Source organism: Oncorhynchus mykiss, chromosome 3, assembly GCF_057628025.1.
Source record: "Oncorhynchus mykiss isolate SJ-2025 chromosome 3, ASM5762802v1, whole genome shotgun sequence".
In the NCBI taxonomy this organism is placed as follows: Eukaryota; Metazoa; Chordata; class Actinopteri; order Salmoniformes; family Salmonidae; genus Oncorhynchus; species Oncorhynchus mykiss.
Window position 1 is genome coordinate 18,526,435 of NC_143024.1, and position 6,992 is coordinate 18,533,426.

Below are 6,992 nucleotides of genomic sequence, written 5' to 3' on the forward strand. Positions count from 1 at the left end.
TGGATAATGAATTTAAGGTCATTAGTAATACTGATTTCAAGGTAAATTGTGTAATTGATAATTATGAACGAGTTTATAGTTCTTTGACATATTTGTAATTTGAACCAATGAGAAGAAAGAAATGGCATAGCCTTGGATTAATGGTAGATTTATGTTAAGTATTTAGAACCTAATCCAAGCCAACAGGTGTGACGCACTTGGGCGTAGTGGGTGCGGAGTCAGGCGCAGGAGAAAATCGTATATGCCAATACCAGGCGCACATAAACTATTGGCCCAAAGCCAGGACCCAACTAGTCCGGAGAAACAAACTAAATGTAACACACTACCACACATAAACACAGAGGAAAAATAAGCACAAAGAGCAGATGGGCCTTACCGGCTTAAATAGCCCAACTAAAAACAGAAACCAGAAACAGGTGAAACCAATGAGACAAAACCAACAGCAAAGGGAAAAGGGATCGATGGCAGCTAGTAGACCGGTGACGACGACCGCCGAGCTCCACCCGAACAGGAAGAGGAGCCACCTTCGGTAGGAGTCGTGACTGTACCCCCCCCCCCCCCCCCCCTGAAGTTTCTAAAACTGTTTGAATTATGTCTGTGAGTATAACAGAACTCATATGGCAGGCAAAAACCTGAGGAGAATTTCAAACAGGAAATGAGAAATCTGAGGTTGGTAGGTTTTCAACACAGTTCCCATTGAAATCCCCATGAGATATGAATGAAGTTGCACTTCCTAGGGCTTCCACTAGATGTCAACCATCTATATAATGGTTGAATTGAATGAGGCTTCTACTGTGTTGTGGGACTGAATAAGAACAGAATGAACAGGTGTCTTGCAGTCAGCCATTTTCTGGTCACGCGCATTCCACATGACTTCCTCTTGCGTTCCGTTGCTCCAGAAGACACAAAGGAATTCTCCGGTTGAACTTTATTGAAGATATATGATTAAAACATCCTAATGATTGATTCTGTACTTAGTTTGAAATGTTTCTTCGACCTGTAATCTAACTTTTTGAGGTTTTTATTCGAACTAACGCTTGACCAGAACGAGCGTTTGGATATATATACCAAAGGTAAGGGAACATTTATCATGTCATTTATGGTTTATGTTGACTCCAACATGGCAGCTAATTTGACTTGTTCTGAGCGCCGTCTCAGATTATTGCATGGTTTGCTTTTTCCGTAAAGTTTTTTTAAAATCTGACACAGCGCTTGCTCTAAGGAGAGGTATATCTATAATTCCATGTGTATAACTTATTCCATGTGTATGTATTATCATCTACATTTATAATGAGTATTTCTGTTGAATCGATGTGGCTATGCAAAATCACTGGATGTTTTTGGAACTAGTGAATGTAAACTCCGATTTTTTTATATAAATATAAACTTTATCAAACAAAACATACATTGTGTAACATGAAGTCCTATGAGTGTCATCTGATGAAGATCATCAAAGATTAGTGATACATTTTTTCTCTATTTGTGCTTTTTGTGACTCCTCTCTTTGGCTGGAAAAATTGCTGTGTTTTTCTGTGACTTGGCTCTGACCTAACATAATCGTTTGTGGTGCTTTCGCCGTAAAGCCTATTTGAAATGGGACACTGTGGTGAGATTAACAACAATACTACCTTTAAAATGGTATAAGATACATGTATGTTTGAGGAATTTTAATTATGAGATTTCTGTTGTTTTGAATTTGTCGCCCTGCACTTTCACTGGCTGTTGTCATATCATCCCGTTAACGGGATTGCAGCCCAAAGAGGTTTTAACCAGGTAGGCCAGTTGAGAACAAGTTCTCATTTACAACTGCGACCTGGCCAAGATAAAGCAAAGCAGTTCGACACAAACAACAACACAGAGTTACACATGGAGGAAAACAAACATACAGTCAATAATAATACAGTAGAAAAATAAGTCTATATACAATGTGAGCAAGTGAGGTGAGATAAGGGAGGTAAAGGCAAAAAAAAGTCCATGGTGGTGAAGTAAATACAAAATAGCAAATAAAACACTGGAATGGTAGATTTGCAGTGGAAGAATGTGCAAAGTAGAAATACAAATAATGGGGTGCAAAGGAGCAAAATAAATAAATAAATACAGTAGGGGGAGAGGTAGTTGTTTGGGCTAAATTATAGATGGGCTATGTACAGGTGCAGTAATCTGTGAGCTGCTCTGACAGCTGGTGCTTAAAGCTAGTGAGTTAATGATAATGTTAATTTAAGGTTAGGGTTAAGCATAAGGTTAGCAGTGTGGTTTAGGTTAGGGTTAAGCATAAGGTTAGCAGTGTGTTTTAAAGTTAGGGATAGGTTTAAAATCTAATTTTAAGAAGAGAAATTTAGGAAAATAGGCAGGGTTTATGACTTTGTGGCTGTGGAGGTTAGTGACGAAGGCCAAACGCTCTGAGGAAGGTCTAGAAGTCGATACGTAAAGTTTTTAAAGATCAGTGATACTATCAAGATCAGTGTGCAGGTTTCTTCTTTTTCTCATCTTATTCAGCTGTTACCATTCACCTGCAACAAAGATGGCTCAGATGAGTGAGTGCCTTTTGAGTTAGTGACAACACACCATCATCCGTTCCTGCTTCGTACTGTATCATATTGGTCTGACCTGGTCTAGGATGCTGCTGCTGAGAGATAGGTGCTCTGAGGGATAGGTGCTGCTGAGAGATAGGTGCTCTGAGGGATAGGTGCTGCTGAGCGATAGGTGCTCTGAGGGATAGGTGCTGCTGAGAGATAGGTGCTCTGAGGGATAGGTGCTGCTGAGAGATAGGTGCTCTGAGAGATAGGTGCTGCTGAGAGATAGGTGCTCTGAGGGATAGGTGCTCGGAGATAGGTGGCAAAGATGGACGCCGTTTCATTAGCCCCATTCACTGTCAAATTCACTGAAGTCCATGATAGCATCCGACAGAGAGAGGGAGCTGGTTGTTCAGTGACAGTTATCATGAAACACTATATCATAATGCTACTGAATATGCATGTAACAAGCTGACATGACACCAGTGATTGGTGGGACTGGTGTGTGAGTGTCTGACTGACCATAGTAGAACAGGAAGACCAGGCCAGAGGCCAGGTAAGCTCCCAGCACCTGACACAGAGCGTATGGGAGCAGCTTCACCCAGGGCACCCTGCCCATTAATCTTATGCTACTTAAATATAAATAACAGACATTTTTCTAAACTAATCCAATCTCTTACTTGGATTTATTGTGCCCGCTATTGAAATGGTTGTTCCAGTTTAGATGGTTTAGCCAAAATGTTGAATATCCCCACTCTGTCTGTATTCCAATATGAATTACATCACTTTACAAGCCTTCATAATGTGACTTGCAGGCCTGAAGAGCATGATTTGCAGGCTACTGTGTCAGGGTAAAACTAGGCCCTCAAAATAAGGACTTATTAAATAGTTGTATTGTGTTGAATAATAAAATGTTCATGATAACATATTTGGCTGTCAGTGTTGATTTGACACTGGAGAATTCTTCACCTGGGCTGATGCACTACAGCCAAACATCTAGAGGAAGACAAAGGGGGAGAGAAGGGAGGCAGAGATAAAGTCAAGTTAGATTAAAGAGGCAGTCTGGTCTCATAGACTAGACGTAACATAATAAATATAAATCCGGGATACTGAAATGAGTATGATATTCAATGTTTAGTGCTGAGCGATTAGTGCTTTTTGAGGTCGGTTCATTTTCGGGTACGAAGTCCCATGATGGTAGTGACTGTCCATTACTGCTTATCACGTATTAACCATCATTTATTCACATCACTTAAGTTTTCTATGTTACGTCTACCCCTGACTCCAGGTTGAAAGAATACTGTGAGGGAGGAGATGAGAGTATGGAGGGGAGAAAGAGGGAGGGAGGGAGAAAGAATTAGAGAAGCAAAGCACAAGTAGAGTAGAGGTAAAGGGGATGTGATAGAGAGGGGAAAGAGAGGAGCTCAAGGGAGATACTGTAAAATAAAGAGAGGGAACATGAACTGCAGCCATGGCTAGAAGGACATCCAGTTCTAGCACTTTCCCTTCCTCGGCTGTGTGACTGAGCAAGGTTCCAGCCTGCACACAGGTCTATTCCAGCTTGTTCATGTGTCTAACGGTCATGGACTAACATATATAACATGACAGTATAAACTGTAACGATATTGCGCCTGGCACCTTTTACCCGTTCAAAGGCTCTTAACAGAGACCAGCTTAGATAACCAGTCTTACAAGTCTGTGTATTGTGGCTTATTGAAGGCTATAGATAAGGAGAAGTAGTTTACTAAAAGTAGATGGGTCGTTCCATGAAAAGAGTGCCTTTTGCGTCCCTTTGATATTTCAATTCTAAATTGTTCACCAGTATTGAATTTTAAAAGCCTGTTATATTAAATGAAGTGACCTTTAACATAGGCCAGATGGAGAATTCAATACATCAGATATTTGATCATGTAAATGCAATAAAGATGTGTTATTTTAGGAACATTTTAACCCACTTAACCCCATCATTTCACCATCATTGTAAAAACCCTAGTTATTTTGTTGCTTTGCAAAAGTCATTTCTGAAGATTTATTTTTCATGTGATTAGTGAATCATTTACGTCTGTCCCTAATTTTAAGGTCAACCCTGTTACATGAACTGAACTCTCATTTTATTATGGCAAAACATCACGAAGAGTGATTCTTAGTAGTCTTAAACAAATCTACTTGGAACCAAAAGTATACACATGGCTATAAAAGAAGACACCTGTACCATGTCACATACTGTATAGTGATGAAATGTTTTCAGTTTTGACTTTTCATCCCAATATTACACTTATATACATCACAGAAGACTGAAATATAACAAAGCTGTTTGACATAAACACCAGATTTGTCAGTTTGAAAACCAATCATCTTTATTAATTCTGAAATTATTTATATATTAAATTATTTTTATTTAACTAGGCAAGTCAGTTAAGAACAAATTGTTATTTACAATGAGGGCCGTCCGGGAAACAGTGGGTTAACTGCCTGTTCAGGGAAGGATCGACCGATTTTTACCTTGTCAGATCGGGGATTCGATCCAGCAACCTCTAAGGTGTTCTTAATGTTTTGCATATTTTTTTATTCCCTGTCTGATTCCCAGTCCATCCACTAGACAGCAGTAGGATATCACATGATGTCTCTCTTGAAACCAGTTGCATCTGGTTTGGGTAGCGAGTCATGGTGCCAAAATGGGAAGGGGGTTAACTTGCCTGGCCCAAAACAACCGCTCAGAGTTGAACAAAGATGCCATACAGCTAAAACCTCTTCTGGTTATAGCTTCAAGCTATCAACTTCTTATCAAGTCATAATGTACCAAATTACTTTTTCATAAGCTTCTGTAATAGGATACTGATAAAAAAATATGTTCACATTTCGACATAGGCAGTGGTGGAAAAAGTACACAATTGTCATACATAAAAGTGAAGATACCTTAATAGAAAATGACTCAAGTGAAAGTCACCCAGTAAAATACTACTTGAGTAAAAGTCTAAAAGTATTTTGTTTTAAATGTACTTAAGTATCCAAAATGTAATTGTAATTATAAATGTTATTGTAATTGTAAATGTAATTGTAATTGTAAATGTAATTGTAATTGTAAATGTAATTGTAAATGTAATTGTAAATGTAAATGTAATTGTAATTATAAATGTTATTGTAATTGTAATTGTAAATGTAATTGTAATTGTAAATGTAATTGTAAATGTAATTGTAATAGTAAATGTAATTGTAAATGTAATTGTAATTGTAAATGTAATTGTAATTGTAAATGTAATTGTAATTGTAAATGTAATTGTAATTGTAATTGTAAATGTAATTGTAATTGTAAATGTAATTGTAATTGTAAATGTAATTGTAAATGTAATTGTAAATGTCAATGTAAGTACAAATATTTCAAATTCCTCATATAAAGCAAACCAGACGTCACCATATTCTAGTATTATTATTATTATTATTATTATTTTACAGATAGCCAGGAGCACTCCAACACTCATTTACAAACAAAGCATGTGTGTTTAGTGAGTCCGCCAGATCAGAGGCAGTAGAGATGACCAGATGTTCTCTTGATATGTGCATAAATTTGACAATTTTCCTGTCCTGCTAAGAATGCAAAATGTGATGAGCACTTTTGGGTGTCAGGGAAAATGTATGGAGTAAAAAGTACATTATTTTCTTCAGGAATATAGTGGATTAAAAGTAACCATGGTTAAAAAAATACAGATAGCCCCAAAAACAACTTAAGCACTTTAAAGTATTTTTACTTCAGTACTTTACACCACTGCATGTATGAACCTGGTTGCAATAAGTGGTGTTGACTGGTGGTCATTTGTCTACTGACTGTTTACTCAGGTTATCAATTCTTATTTGTGGTTGCAATGTCGAGAGGAAAACCTGCAAGTAAGCACTTCATTGTACTGTGCATGACATACACACACACATAAATATATATATTATATTTCGATTTTTTTTCTTCTGTCTATAAAAATAGTGTGCTTTATGTTTTCCATTTTGAACAGTAAGGCTTTAGAAGCTAGGCTACTCACCAGCAGAACAAATGTTCCCATCAGCTCTCCCAAACACTTCCGAGCCAAGTGGTTCGTCAGGTACCTGGTACCTGCCCGCTCTCCTTCATCCCCAATACCTGTTTGTTAGCCTGGACCTGTCCCATCTATATGCATCTGTGCCTAAACCTGTAGCTCCCACCTGGCCAGCCTACAGATTATGTGAATGTTGCCCTGTGCAGATCAGATGCCCACGCAGATCTACTGGTTTCTGCAGAATCTTGTAGTCAAAGTGGTATTCACACACTGTCAAAGGCAAAAATAAAAAGTGTCATTCAGTCAATAACAGCTGTCATCTTCACCTGTCTGTGGCCTAATGTCCGTCATCATCTTTCCCCGTGCACTCCTTTACTAGCTAGTTACCGTCTTTATCAGTGTCCGACCTGTCCCCTCATCAAATCCAATTCAACCACACACACACACACACACACAC

General features: G+C 38.3%; 1 protein-coding gene across 1 annotated transcript in view; it reads right to left on the reverse strand.

The window, feature by feature from the left end:
• LOC110520786 (phospholipid-transporting ATPase ID) overlaps positions 1–6,992 on the reverse strand; it is an 86,212-nt gene extending 79,220 nt beyond the window's left edge. Inside the window, exon 1 of the mRNA XM_090223570.1 lies at positions 6,542–6,992. The gene's annotated coding sequence lies outside the window, so the exon portion shown is untranslated. The remainder of the gene's footprint in view (positions 1–6,541) is intronic.